This window comes from Paroedura picta, chromosome 4, assembly GCF_049243985.1.
Source record: "Paroedura picta isolate Pp20150507F chromosome 4, Ppicta_v3.0, whole genome shotgun sequence".
Lineage (NCBI taxonomy): Eukaryota > Metazoa > Chordata > Lepidosauria > Squamata > Gekkonidae > Paroedura > Paroedura picta.
Window position 1 is genome coordinate 8740022 of NC_135372.1, and position 15363 is coordinate 8755384.

A 15363-nucleotide genomic window follows, 5' to 3' on the forward strand; every position below is an offset into this window, starting at 1 on the left:
AGACACCCTGTGAGGTGGGTGAGGCTGAGCCCTGATATTCCTGCTTGGTCAGAAGAGCCATATCAGTTCTCTGGTGAGCCCAAGGTCACCCACCTGGCTGCATGCGGAGGAGGAGCGGGGAATCAAACCCAGCTCGCCAGATTAGAAGTCCACACTCCTAACCACTGTACCAAGCTGGCTCTCTGGAGGTTGGCATCCATACAACCTGGAGACATCTGTGGGAGGGCTTGACTGCTTCAAAGTCTAGATGTGGGCAGGGGGGATATCTCTTATATGGGTGATGACTTATAGGTAGTTTTACACTTCTTTTGTTGAAATCCGTCCATTCACAGAGGTTTTCGCAAGCAAAAGGGAAATCGTGTGATTTATTTCTCTTGCAAAAGTGTAACTGACTTCAAAGTATGCCTCCAGTGTGCCACCGCTTTGTGTTTCACAGATGTTCAGAACATCTTAAGAAGATCTAAGGGGTGCCGTGGTTAGAAAATGAGGGCCAAATGCCCTCTGAAGTGGTCAGACAGCATCTGGGCTGCTGTACTCATTTAGACAGGAGCGGAGGGCTAGTTGGTGTGACCGAATGCTCCTTTTGAAAATCCCTGCAGTGTGAAAGATAACATGCAGCCCTAGCCTTCTCCTGGGAAAAGCGTCCTAGCCCGATCCCGTTTCTTGAAAGCTAGCTTTCTAGAAGCAGAGAACTTTAAAGGGGGGAGTGTTTGCAGGTGACTCCTCATACGTAACCGGAAGTGATGTAGCCCAGGCAAGGACTACAACTGATTCAAGCAAGACACAGGAAACCCACTCTTGAATCTTCAAATGCATTTTGCAAGATGAACAAGCAGGTGCGGGGAAGGGGAATTATTTTGAGCTGGAGTAGAAAGAAAGGAGAGGCTAGAGAGAGGTTAGTCAGGCGAGAGAGATATAATGCACACACAGAAAGCTGCCTGATCCTCAATCAGGCCGCTGGTCTTCAAGCCCTGTATTGTCCACTCAGACTAGGACCCACCCGCCAGGTTCTCAGGCAGGGGGCTTTTGGATCATCACTGGTCCTTTTTACTGGAGGTGCCAGGGATTGAACCTGGGAACCTCTGCAAGCCAAGCAGAGGCTCTGCCACTGAGCCACAGCTAATTCCAGGGAGCCATTTACATTTACGATCCAAACCTTTCCAAGCTTTGAACCATGAAGGAACCCCCAAAATAATTTTCAGACTTTGAGGAACCCCAGAAATAGTGACCTGCACCTTTAGAGAAGGGGTCGTGGAAGATGTAGGAGCCAGCCAATCGATCGATCATTTACCATTTCCATAACGGAGAAAGAGACTGTAGAGCAACAGGGGAAGTGGGGGCCTTTCCGCATCTGTTAAATGTAGTGAAATGCTGACCTTACATAGTCATTATATTCCGCCCCCTCCATATGACGTCGGCAACATCCAGCGTCTAGGCAGTAACCGGCTGGCTCCATCCTCCATTTTAAAGTGCTAGTTGGGGAATTGCATAAAGTGCATTCGCTAACCTATTTAGTGTGAGCTACATGAGAGCAACCAGCAGGCAACCAGCAGAGGGAAGGTATGGAGGCTCAAATATGCTAAATGTGCCTGCCTCAGCCCGCCCTCACACCTGCCTCCTTCTCCCTTGTTCCCGTGGACAGAATTTCTTTTTAAAAATGGCTAACTTCCTGGATCAACGAATAGGCAGACAAGCATGCAGGCAATGCCAGAAATAAAATATTTTTTTTTCAAAGTTATAACACAGAGCGTGCCTTTCTATAGTTTTCTCCCCACTCCCCCAAAAAATCAGGAATGAGATTAATTTTTTAATAGGACTCATGATCCTATAAGGCAGTGGTCCCCAACCTTTCTGAGGTTGGGCGCGCATGGGCGCGGCCGGCCCTTATTCCCTCTCCCTGCCCTCCCACAGTAAGAAGCTTCCCAGGCCGCAAGCTTGCGGCCTGGGAAGTTTTTTACTGCGGGGGGGGGCGGGGAGAGGGAGCCGCGGCCCGGCGCCATGGCCTTCGCGGCCTGGCACCGGGCCGCGGCCCGCAGGTTGGGGACCACTGCTATAACGGGTGGTATTCAAAAAACACTATGCATCTATGATCCTAGGCATAGGCGTTTCAATGGAGAGGTACGAATTAAAAAAAAAAATTAACAGGCATCGCAGGACCTTTAAAAATGGAGAAAAGGGATTGGTTGCCTGGACTGATTGACAGGCGGAAGCGTGACATGTATAAGGGGCGTTGCTCTTTTCCACCATTTCCAGCATCACTTGTGGAGGGTGAGACGCATGAAAAGTCATCAGACAAAAGTGAGACAGCAGAAAAGGTGAAGAGGGGCTGGGAGGCGTGATATGATTTAGCGCTATGCCATTCACCCGGCGTAACGCTATTTTTACTGATGTGCGGAAATTGCCCGGGTTCCAGGGATGTCTAGTGATGTCAGAGGATGTCTGGACTCGTGGGAAAGGTGCTGAACCCCTAGGGATCTCTCACGGAAATCCTGTATACAGGGATAAGAAGGGTTAACCCCCTTTCTCCACTTCACTCTGTAGTTCTCATCTACATCAAACCGCCTTCGAGTCATTCCTCTCCCTTCCCCGTGCACATTTTTAAAAATACATTGCAGACCTGAGGTCCCATCATATGATCCCATCATTTCCAGGCCAAGGGCAACAGCGACTGAGCCAAGAGGAGGCACATGCATAGAGAGGTTTGCCTTTGAGTTGCAACACAAGCTTTGGGGGAAAGAGTGGTGGCCTGTGATTCAAACCCCCCCAGGAGTGTTTCAGGATGTCTTATTAAGCTGGAGTCCGCATTTCAATTTCGAGTGTGGAGTAATTGCAAGGTGCCCTGTTGAGGTCGGCTTGATTGGAGAACTTGATTACAGCACTGAGGCCTCTAATTTGCTCGTTTTCAGAGGGTTGTAATGGGCTTTGGAGTAACCCCCGAGGCAGCTGGAGTTTTGGAGGTGCAGGCCAAGAGGTTCGTGTTGGGTGTTCAGGATGAGTCTCCAACCATTGTAACCTGGAATCACGCAGTTTCAGCCAGATTGGACTTCCTGTCCACTACGCTTCTCTCCTTCCCCCAAGCATCCATCCTCAGAGTGGCAGCTCAGAATGCTCCTCTTTATCCTCACAACAACCCTGCAAGGTACGTTGGGCTAAGAGAGAACGACTAGCACAAGCCCACTCAGAGAACTTCAGGGCAGAATTGTCATGTTCTGTGGCAAATCTCCCCGAAGAAGGCAAACTCAAAAGTTCTCTGAAGAAGCTTAGTAGTTTATTCAGGAGAGTACAAACGGATTCACAAGACTTCTGCGTTGCCAAAGACAAAGGCAGGCAAAAATGTAGAACAATTATGGAAGTAACTCCCCCTTCCTGTACACAATTCCGTTTCCCACAGAACAGTTCTTATCATCAAAGAAGAAGAAGAAGAGTTGGTTCTTATATGCTGCTTTTCTCTCCCGAAAGAGGCTCAAAGCGGCTTACAGTCGCCTTCCCTTTCCTCTCCCCACAACAGACACCCTGTGGGGTGGGTGAGGCTGAGAGAGCACTGATATCACTGCTCGGTCAGAACAGCTTTATCAGTGCCGTGGCGAGCCCAAGGTCACCCAGCTGGCTGCATGTGGGGGAGTGCAGAATCGAACCTGGCATGCCAGATTAGAAGTCTGCACTCCTAACCACTACACCAAACTGGCTCAAAGGGTGGTACTGTTGACACCTCCAGGAGGGAAGAAACAGCCATAACAACTGAGCACATGTTAGGGAGCCAGATGGCCCAGAGCATGGGAACAGAAGGGCGGAGGGGGGGGAGGGGATGTGCAAAGCAACTTCAGGTTAGTTCCTCGCAAAGACTTTGGTCAAGCAAATCATGGCAGGAGCTGGTGACTCCCTGACAAGGTTGAGGATCGGAACCTGCCCCTGCCTCTTAACCATATCACATTGCCTCTCCTTCGCTGATAATGGGCATGCACAGGTTGCAGAGAGGGTATTCACAGCATCCCATTGGGTAACTGAACTGACCCCTAGGACCATGGGCCCCTCTTGCCCCTCCTGAGATCAGCACTCTTTCTTAAATTAACACTGAGATGTCCCTCATGTTTTGTACATGCCTAGAGATAGAGGAGCCTCTTGTGGTGCAAGAGTGGTAAGCAGCAGAAATGCTGTCTGAATCTGTCTGCCCATGAGGCTGGGAGTTCGATCCCAGCAGCCGGCTCAAGGTTGACTCAGCCTTCCGTCCTTCCGAGGTCGGTAAAATGAGAACTCAGTTTGCTGGGGGGTAAACGGTCATGACTGGGGAAGGCACTGGCAAACCACCCCGTATTGAGTCTGCCATGAAAACGCTGGAGGGCGTCACCCCAAGGGTCAGACATGCACAGGGGATGCCTTTACCTTTAGAGATGGAAGGATTCATTTGCTTGGTTTATTGGTGTTCTCTAGCGTCCGAAGACTGAAGACTGAAGGCAGGGGACACGATGCCCATCAATGCCATTTATAGAATGATTATTAATATTTATCCAAGTTCTATCCCACCCTCCGGAAGGACTCCCTGGAGAAGAGCCTAATGCTGGGAGTGATCGAGGGCAAAAGAAGAAGGGGACAACAGAGAATGAGGTGGCTGGATGGAGTCACTGAAGCAGTAGGTGCAAACTTAAATGGACTCCGGGGAATGGTAGAGGACAGGAAGGCCTGGAGGATCATTGTCCATGGGGTCGCGATGGGTCGGATACGACTTCGCACATAACAACAATAACAATCCCACCCTCCAGAAACCCATATGCCTAATAAACAATGCAATAGGACTGGGAATTGCAGAGAGATGGAAGGAACCTGTGGTTTGAACAAACAGAACACCGTAGAAACCATGTGTTTTCCTGGGCCCACGGGTGATAATGCAAGGTGCCATCATGTTTCAGCCGATTGACAGCAACCCTACGTGACTTTTGAGGCCAGAGATGTTTGGAGGTGGCCTGCCGTTGCCTGCCTGGTCTCCCCTCCAAAAACTAGCCAGGGCTGACCCTGCTTAGCTGCTGAGACCGTCCAGCACAAAAGTTAACCTGATAAGTAAAAAACTGGAGCTCCCACTGCAACATGAGAATTCCTTCACGTCCTTTAATGCTGGTGAACAACTAGAAGACTTGACAGAGCGTTCCCCGGTTCTATAAATGCTTTCAGACGTAAATTTCTTCAGTGACAAGTCTGAATGAAAAATAGTGAGCTTAATTAACAAAAATAATTTTTCCTATGCATTACTTGCAATAACAAATGAATAAACCAAACCTACTTGCATTTCTTTTATAATAGCTTTCAAAAGGAGCTGCAGTCCTAATACAAATTATTCTTTCCTGTATAACATTAAGGAGACATTCTTTTTCAGTGAAATGCAACACATTTAAGCATACAAAGGAAAGGACATGGAGAAAAAGGCTTTAGATACCTTTACACACATGACACAATTTTTTTTTTATAAAATCTCTTTTACATAGTGACATTTCCATAGAAAAGCTGGGACTGTGGAAATGTTCACATCCTCTTCCTAAATTCTGATTTGACCAGGAACTTTCCTAAAATTAATTTCAACATAAGAGTATGGAACATTTGCTGTCGCTTGACTCCCACCTTACACGAGAGCCAGTTTAGTGGAGTGGTTAAGAGCGTCAGACTCTCATCTCGAGAGCTGGGTTTGATTCCCCACTCCTCTTCCACCTGCAGCCAGCTGGGCGACCTTGAGCCAGTCCCAGTCCTCTCAGAGTTCTCTCTGCCTCAACTACCTCACCGGGTCTGTTGTGCAGAAAGGAAGGGAAAGGTGTTTGTGAGAGCCAGCTTGGTGTAGTGGTTAAGAGGAGCGGCCTCTAATCAGGAGAGCTGGGTTTGATTCCCCACTCCTCCACGTGCAGCTAACTGGGTGACCTTGGGCCAGTCCCAGTCCTCTCAGAGCTCTCTCAGCCTCACCTACCTCTGTTGTGGGGAGAGGAAAGGGAAGGTGAATGTGAGATAGGTGAGGCCGAGAGACCTCTGAGACGACTGTGACTCTCCCCATAACAGACACCCTGTTGAAGCTGCGAGAGCTCTGGGAGAACTGGGACTGGCTCAAGGTCACCGAGCTGGCTGCATGTGGAGGAGCAGGGAATCAAATCTGACTCTCCAGATTAGAGGCTGCCACTCTTAACCACCACACCACACTGGTTCTTTGACCAGTGTGGTTCTTTGACCAGTGTGCCAGTGAGTGCACATGGGTCAAACACTTGTCCCAAAGAAATGTCAAAGCAATCACATTCAGGCAGCTGTTTTGCACCAACTGCAGATGCCCCCCCCCCTTGCCGGCAATTCAGGTTTCGGTGGGTTTTTTGAAAAGGAAAATGCCTGGCTGCTTGGTGCCAGGGCTTTGGGCTCCAGCTTTGCAGGAGAAATCTGCAAGAGGAGCATTTCTGGACAGGGTGGGAGCCATGGAATATTTGTTGGTAGAAAGCTGCACTTATAGATCCGAGGCCCGAACATGGGTGGGTGTTGTGGGAAGAGGCAGCTAGATCTTGGAGCATCCTGTCCTCCTTCCACAGCATGACCCCAGTGCTGAATGGGCGAGCGGGAGAAACAGAGGACTGGGGAGGGGGTTAGATCTGACACTTTGGGCTGCATTCCTTTTGCCCAAATGCGTCTAGCACAGAGGGAGACGAGGACAGCTGACCACCAGAGTCTCCGTAACATCCCATACGTGACCAAACGCCCCTCTTTGGAGAGAAAGGAGGACCCCCGCAAGCCATAAAGATCATTCCCATTTAGGTTATGAAGCCGATTGGCTATTTGGCCAGAATAAGACTGTAGTATGACAAAAAAGTTTTTGCCTTTCAATAGTCATTCAAAACAAACGGTGTTTGATTGCAGCAACTCTGCATTTGCACACATCTAGCGTTATGCCAAAATCTAGGTCCACCAACAGAGTCATTAAAGGATAGAACAGGCTTTTTCTTCTGATGAGGATCCAAAAATTTTCTTCTCAGATCAGGATGGGTTACACAGAAAGAGAAGAAATCTTCAATAGTTGAGAGCCAGCTTGGTGTCGTGGTTAAGAATGACAGCTTCCAGCCTGGAGAGCCGGGTTTGATTCCCCGCTCTTCCTCCAGATGCAGCCAGCTGGGTGACCTTGGGCTGGTCCCAGTCCTGTTAGAGCTGTTCTTGCAGAGCAGTTATCTCAGAGCTCTCTGCGCCCCACCTCCCTCACAGGGTGTCTGTGGTGGGAAGAGGAAGGGAAGGCGATCGGAAGCCGCTTTGAGACTCCTTTGAGTAGAGAAAAGCGGCATCTAAGAACCAACTCTTATTATTATTTCTACCAAAGACCGGCCTGTGAATCATCCGTGCAAGACAGCAAGAGGAAGTGAATTCATTCTTGCAAGAAACAAATTATCTCCAACAGCCTGTTACCATAAAACTGCAGAAATCACATGGTAACTGGTATTGATTAAAAGACATGGAACCTGATTCTCACCTCAACCTCCTCTGGTTTCCCTCCTGCAGCTGAAGTTTTCTGAAAGAGGGCCAGCCTCCTCCTTGCTTACCGTAGGCACCCACTTGCCACAGGGGAGGAGAGGAAATGCTCAGGGGGGAGGGTGGCGTAACTGGGCCTTGGTTCTGTCCTTGTGCAGAGAAAAGAACAGTGGTGTTGGTCAAGGAACATCTGAAAGGTCATCACTTGGAGGAGGGCAGAGAGCAGATCCTGTCGGCAATAGTGGACAGGATCCGCAGTAATGACTTTAAACTACAATGCTGAATGGTACCAGCTAGATATCAGGGGAGGAAATTTACACAGAGTCGTTCAGCAGTGGAATTAGCTGCCCAAGGAGGTGCTGAACACCCCATTACTGGTGATCTTTAAGCAGTGGCTGGACAGATACTTTATCATGGATGCTGCAGGCTAAGCTTTCTCATCCAGGGTTTCATGAAGGCCCTGGAAGGGTTTCCCCAATTGGGTGGGAGTCAACTAATATTTTATATCTATTTAAAATTTATTAAACATCCATTGGGTGATATGACCATATATGGTCCTGTCTGCCCTCCCTCCCCTCCTAAAATGGCCAAGGGCCTGGAGGGGGTGGGAAGGGGAGGGGCCTCTGAGTGGGCATGTCCACAGCTCTGCTTCCCAATCATATTCTGCACGATTGCGCCACTTCTGGGGTTTCTCAAAGCTTGAAGAATGTTTCAGGGGTTTCTCAGTAGTAAAAACTTAGGCTGTAGGCTGGTCCTGCGTTGAGCAGGGGGTTGGACTAGATGGCCTGTCTGGCCCCTTCCAAGTCTGTTGCCCTCTATGGTTCTAAGGAATCCAGCTTCCCCAGAATTTCCCCTTAAACACATGAAGCTGCCATATAATGAATCTGACCTTTTGTTCTACCATGGTCAGGATTGTCCACTTGTACCAGAAGCACCTCTTCAACGTTATCCACATCACCCACCAATGGATCCTTTAACTGGAGATCCCAGGGATTTAACTTCGGACCTTCTGCATGACAAGCAGATGCCCTGCAGCTGAGCCAGGGCATTTGGCTTTTGTATCCAAAACACATACCTTGTATTTGTCAAAACCATGCTTTTGCCATTTGTTCTTTTATTGCTTTGCTCTGTTCTCTGTCCATATAACTGATTACCTTTCAATGCCTAGGTGTGAACTGTAAAAGTAGGGGATTAGTGGGTGAGTGGGGAATTCCCTGCCCTGCCCTGTTGCCTGGGGCTGCTATCTCCACTGTGGCCTTGAAGGGTGGCTGTGTCTCTCTGGCTAACTGAAGGATGGCATCCTGGAATCTTTGCACCCAAAGGGACTGGCCGGGGAAGCAGGAGGGACTTGGAGGTTAATGGAGGGCAACAGAAATTGGACGTTTAGTCTTGGCAAAGTTTCCAGGTAGCAAGTATCATTGTTCTTTTCAATAAAGAGATTTCCCTGCAAATGGAGTTTTCTTATCAGAGTCAATCGGCTGAAACCTCTCAGCATTTTAGTTCTGAACTAATCAGGATAAAAGTATAGCATTTATTTAAAATCTATGACCATACCTCAATAATGAGATTTTTTGGGATGCCATATTAAATGCTATTACGATCTAAAAAATGAAAGGTCATTGTCTACAGAACAGAATTGTTTTCATAACATCGGAAAGATAGGTAATCACCTAGTTTTCGAATGCTCAAGCGTCAATGAGAAAAGGATGGATTAAGTCGCCTTTGGAGAAGAACTGTCTTTTCTATTATGGGATGTGGACCCATGTACTACTGGGTCACTGACCTTCTATATCTTGGGCAACTCAATATAAAATTAAAATGGATAAACCTTTGTGGTTCCCCCATGTTATAAGATATAATGGCTTAAGGCTTAAAGCTAAAGAGAAGGCTTAAAGGCTAAAGGAAGGAAGGAAGGAAGGAAGGAAGGAAGGAAGGAAGGAAGGAAGGAAGGAAGGAAGGAAGGAAAGGGGAGTGATTGGTAGCCAACAGAGTGCGTGAAGAATGGGCATGACGTGCTCATTCCACTTGGCACCTGATAGTGACATTCTGAACCAGCTGGAGTTTCTGAGCTGTCCTTAAGGGCAGGCCCATGCAGAATACATTACAGTAGTCTAGCCTCCATGTAGCTCAGCCTTTATCAAGATTCTTCAGGATCCAAGAAACCCCAGAATTGTCGTGATTGTGCAGAATATGGTTGGGAAGCAGAATATGACCACGCCTGCCCAGGGCCCTTCCCCTCCCCACCCCTTCCAGGCCTATCATTGGCCATTTTGGGAGGGGGGTGATTCAACATGACCACACATGACTGTATCACCCACTAAATGTTTAACAAAATTTTTTAAAAAATTTAAAATAGATGAACTCACACCAATTCAGGAATCCCTTCTAGGGCTGTTGAGAAACCCTGACTGAGAAAGCCTGATGTAGCCAGAGCAGCCGACTGGAGATAGGGGACCATCTTCTGAGCTAAGCAAAGCTGAAAGAATGCCTTTTTGGCAGCTACATTCACCCAAACAGCAACCAAGCTGGCTCTGCAAGGCACTAAACCAGGGGTAGTCAAACTGCGGCCCTCCAGATGTCCATGGACTACAATTCCCATGAGCCCCTGCCAGCGTTTGCTGGCAGGGGCTCATGGGAATTGTGGTCCATGGACATCTGGAGGGCCGCAGTTTGACTACCCCTGCACTAAAGGGAGTAAGCAAGTGGCAGCTAAGCGCCATTAAAGGTGGGAAGCGCAGCCCATCCAGATTTCCGTCTTCCCGCTCAGCACTGCCTCTTTCTTGTCAAGATTCCAGCTTGTTCGTTCTTCCTTAGCGGCTGAATCACAGCAGTCAAGACAGCTGCAAGGACCCTCTGCACAGCAACCACCGGATAATTGGGATCAAGTGATCTGGAGGAACTTTCGGATTTGGGAGGATCTCCCTGGGTTAAATGCTTTCTCGGGGGATTTTAGAAGAAAAGCTCCAAGACATAAAAACATGCAGCAGGAGACATAACCCAGAGAAATTTTCCTTCTTCAGCACTCAGACACTCCTAGTCCTACATGGTTGGGCCAGGTTGCCAACAGAGGAGGAGAAGGGAAAAAAGCCCCGTCCCTTAAACCGTTTATGAGGATGTTATTTAACAAGGGGCGTCCTGCAAAGCTTCATCAGCCCATTTCCAGACTATAAGCCTCTACTAGAAGAAGGAGGAGGAGGAGGAGGAGGAGGAGGAGGAGGAGGAGGAGGAGGAGGAGGAGGAGAAGGAGAAGGAGAAGGAGAAGGAGGAGAGAAGGAGGAGGAGGAGGAGGAAAAGAAGAAGAAGGAGGAGGAGGAGGAGAAGGAGGAGGAGGAGGAGGAGAAGAAGAAGAAGAGTTGGTTCTTATATGCCGCTTTTCTTCCCTTCCTCTCCCTAAAACATATGCCCTGTGAGGGAGAGGAGGTCGAGAGAGCCCTGATATGAAGAAGAAAAAGAAGAAGTAGAGTTGGTTCTTATATGCTGCTTTCTCTACCTGAAGGAGTCTCAAAGTGGCTTACAATCGCCTTCCCTTCCCTTCCCTCTCCCCACAACAGACACCCTGTGAGGTGGGTGAGGCTGAGAGAGCCCTGATATCACTGCTCAGTCAGAACAGCTTTATCAGTGCTGTGACTGGTCCAAGGTCACCCAGCCGGCTGCATGTAGGGGAGCAGGGAATCAAAACTGGCTCGCCAGATTAGACGTCCACACTCTTAACCACTACACCAAGCTGGCTCTCTATTAAAAGAGCAAAATCCTTTTTTTCTCAAGAGACTTAACCAAGCTCTTGAGCCTACGTTATCTTGATAACTGTCTTGGAATTATAGAATTATAGAGTTGGAAGGATCTTTAAAGGGTCATCTAGTCCAGCCCCCTGTAGAATGCAAGAAATTCACAACTCTCTGCCCACCCACAGTGACCTCAATTTCATGTCCCCCTCAAAAAAAGAAAAATCCCCAGAATCCCTGGCCAGCGTGGCCTGGAGGAAATTTGCCTCCTGACCCCAAGGTGGTATTTGGCATTTCCCTGGACATGAAAGAAAGGGCCACAAGAGCCAAGCTCAGACACTATCCCATCCAGCCCACCCACAATCTGCCCAGGTTCATAAAATCAGCCTCTCCATCAGAGCCTCTCTGCCCAGTCTCCGTTTTAAAATTTCCAAAGATGGAGAACCCACCACCTCCCGAGGAAGCCTGTTCCACTGAGGAACCGCTCTGTTGTCAGGAACTTCTTCCGGATGTTTAGACGGAATTTCTTTTGAATTCATTTCAGCCCATTGGTTCTGATCCGACCCTACAGGGCAGCAGAAAACAACTCTGCCCCATTCTTTATATCAGCGGTCCCCAACCTTTTGACGGTTGAGGACCGCCTCCGGGGGTAAGGAAGAGCTGGCATGCACGTTTTCACCACCAGGGGTGCTAACGCGCATACACGGCAGCTCCATGCATGCGCGTTTGTGTCCGCCAGCATGTCGGCGGCCGCGCCTGCCTCTTCCCCCTGCTTTGGCGGCCGCTTCTCTCACGGTCTGGTGAGCTTCTCGCTGTGGGGTCAGGGGGAGGCAGGCATGGCTACCAGCGGCCCTCTACCAAGGCCTTCGTGGCCCGGTACCGGGCTGCAGACCGGGAGTTGATGACCCCCACTTTATATGCCACTCTTTCAAGTACTTGAGAATGGCTATCATATCATTCCTCCACTCATCTCCCAAATGTTCCTGCTGGGAATTAAGACCCTCTTGATTGGCCCATCAGGTGGGTACATGAGAAAAGGACAGCCCAGTAAGGAACTACCTCCCCGGAGATGTACGCCTGGCTGAGAGAGTTCTGACAGGACTGTGACTAGCCCAAGGTCACTCAGCTGGCTGGATGTGAAGAAGTAGGGAGTCAAACCTGGTTCTCCAGACTTGAGGCCGTTCCCTGTCACAAGGTATGTCTGTGTGTTTGTGTGTAAAGGACAAATCCTAACCTAGGCCAAACCTGGAGGGACACAAACACCTTTAAACTGAGGACTTGAACAGATTAGAGCAGGGGTAGTCAAACTGCGACCCTCCAGATGTCCATGGACTACAATTCCTAGGAGCCCCTGCCAGCATTCGCTGGCAGGGGGCTCCTGGGAATTGTAGTCCATGGACATCTGGAGGGCCGCAGTTTGACTACCCCTGGATTAGAGTGTTCAGTTTTGATGAATCAGTCAATCACTGAACACCCACCCAGATAACTGAATGGAGCTTCCATGTTCAGGAGGAATCTGCCTCTGAATGTCATTTGCTTGGGGTGAACAAAAAGGCTGTTATCTTGTGAGCTTCCTAGCCACATGTGGCCAGCCAGTAATAGAAACTGGATTCTTGGCTCCGTGGCCCTTCAGTCTGACCCTTCCAAGTTGTGCACATATTCCTGTGAACTTCGTGCTCTCGCTGTCTGTCACAGTTGGCCTTATTGGCCAGCCATCTTATTTACTTAGCCTATTTATATACCACACTGAGAGCCAGCCTGGTGTAGTGGTTAGGAATGCAGACTTCTTATCTGGCACGGCGGGTTCGATTCTGCGCTCCCCCACATGCAGCCAGCTGGGTGACTTGAGCAGTGATATCAGGGCTCTCTCAGCCTCACCCACTTCACAGGGTGTCTGTTGTGCAGGGAGGAAAGAACCGATTCTTCTCCTCCTCCTCCTCCTCCTCCTCCTCCTCCTCCTCCTCCTCTTCTTCTTCTCCTCCTCCTCCTTCTTCTTGGAGCCGAAGTCTCAAAGTGGCTTACTTTGGTTTAAAGCTGTCAGATATACCGTTTATGCACTGGAGGTTTCATGCTGGGCTGCAGGCTGGAGTTTTAGTCATGGCAGGTTGCCTCACCTATTCTTGCACCCACATGGGAGAGCATTTTGTCTGGTGCGCCTCATCTGGCCCCGATTTGTGCTCCTGCACAGGAGCTGGGGCAGTGAAGTTCCCAGTGCATAAACGGTCAAACTGTAGCATTTGTTAACAGCAAGTAAACTCTTATCAGTTAGATTCTTCCTTGGGCCCAGCTAGTTTGGGGAAATCGTATGTGAGGTTCTGGGTTTCACAGAAGACTTCTGCAGGAAATCTGTGCATCTTTAAAGCTTGCTAATCCAATTAGCCAGGACCATTGTGTGTGTGTGTGGGGGGGGGGGGCTGCACGTAATCTCTTTTTTTTAGGGGAGGGGGTCAGTAGGGCAAGCTCTGTTCTCTGACCTCTGCCCATGAAAATGCAGTAGTTGACTAGGATTGGGGCCGGGCAGTTAACAGAAATGTTTCACTTTCCGCCTCCCCTTCATTTTCTGCTTGCCCGAGGAGTTTCCACCGGTGTGAATTGTTGTCAAGAGACTGTATTGTTTGTGGGAAGGGAGGGAGTTTGGAAAAAGAAATCCTACCACCTACGTTTGGGGGTTTGGTGTGTGTGGAGGGGCTGCCCGGTGGGACAGGGAGCTCAAACCTAGACAGGCCAATCCCTTCCGAGGACAAGAGGACAAAAGAAACCTGCCAGAATCCCTGGAACTCTGCAACCCACCCTCCTTCCTCCATCCCTCTCCTTGAAGTCGAAAACTTTGGCGTTTCTGCTCCATCCTCCCCCCCCCCCCCCAGCACCCCTTCCCAAGCTGCAAGGCCCTCCCCTCTGCCCAATTTGGATAAGGGTGTACTTTCTTTTTTTCTCCCCCTGCCTTTCCTCCAAGAGTCCGGGAATCTTATTCCCTTCTTCTGCCTTGCTCCGAATTAAACAAAGGAACTTCTGGGCTCTTCTCGGATTCCCGAACCAAAAAGGTAACTTTGTGTGTGTGTCTGGTGGGGGAGATGGAATTCTAAACTGGGAGGGGGGGTCTGCCTTTTCTCCCCCTGCCTGGCTTACTTTTGCAACTCTGGTTCTCTCCTTCTTCCCCCTCCCCCCCCAAAAAAATCTCAACTTCTTTTGTTCTTTCTGAGCCCCCATTCTCCCCATCTTGCTCCCATGCTCGCCGCGGAGGGGGGGGAAGCTTTGGAAATGACACCAAAGTGGTTTCCCCCATCCAAAAAAAATGTAGACCCCCATTTTTCTATTTGCAGTGAAAGGGACCCCCCCCACACACACACACACCGCCTTTTGTTTTGGTTTCGTTCTTGGAGGGGGGGGTTGAATGGGATTTTTAATCCTCCCCCCCAGACACCCCCCAAAAGGAAGTAATTGTTGGATTGCTTTCCCCCCCCCTTCGAGACTGAGCTGAAATGGGGTGTGGGGGGGGGGGTGTCTGAGGAAGAGAATCGGGACAGGGGTTCTCTTGCACAAGAATGAATGGGCATAACCTTGCGTGCGCATAACGGCACATCGCTTCCAGTGCGGGCTCGTCCGGGGGAAGGGTCCCGCTGTTTTGGGATTGTGCTTGGGGTCTTCTCTCTCTCTCTCTCTCTCTCCCACTCCCCCCCCCGCACCTTTGGGAGGGAGCAAACCTCATTGTGCGTCTCTAGGAATGCTCCCCCCCCTCCGCCTCCCACATGAGGAGCGCAGCGGGGCAAAAGGCTGCGCGGAGAGAAAACCTTTTCTTTGTTCCTCCGACTGACTCCAGAGTCATTGCGGGGCGGGGGCGGGTGAACACAGGCCCCCTTCCCTCTGCGTCTGAACATGGGGGGCTGCCCCCCTCCAGGAGACACTGTGGCACTCTGTGCGAGGCGTTATGCGCCTCCTGCTCCGCTCTTCTCGCCCCTTTTTCCTTTGTGATCTTGGGGGGCGGCTGGCTTCCCCCTGCGTCTCATTCCCACCGGGGCTGGGAGGCTGCAGGAGCCCGAGGCCCCTACCCCTTGGCAAGCGGGCTGCAGCCGTGTGCATGCTCCGGGCTCGGGAACCCCGCGGGAAGCGTCAGCTTTTGGCGCTGCGAAATGCGTAGCTATGCGCCGATCGCTCGGCGGTGACTCTAGAGCAG

General features: G+C 50.0%; 1 protein-coding gene across 1 annotated transcript in view; it reads left to right on the top strand.

The window, feature by feature from the left end:
- Positions 1–14005: 14005 nt before the first annotated feature.
- Positions 14006–15363, top strand: part of FBN3 (fibrillin 3) — a 215551-nt gene continuing 214193 nt past the window's right edge. Inside the window, exon 1 of the mRNA XM_077331715.1 lies at positions 14006–14233. The gene's annotated coding sequence lies outside the window, so the exon portion shown is untranslated. The remainder of the gene's footprint in view (positions 14234–15363) is intronic.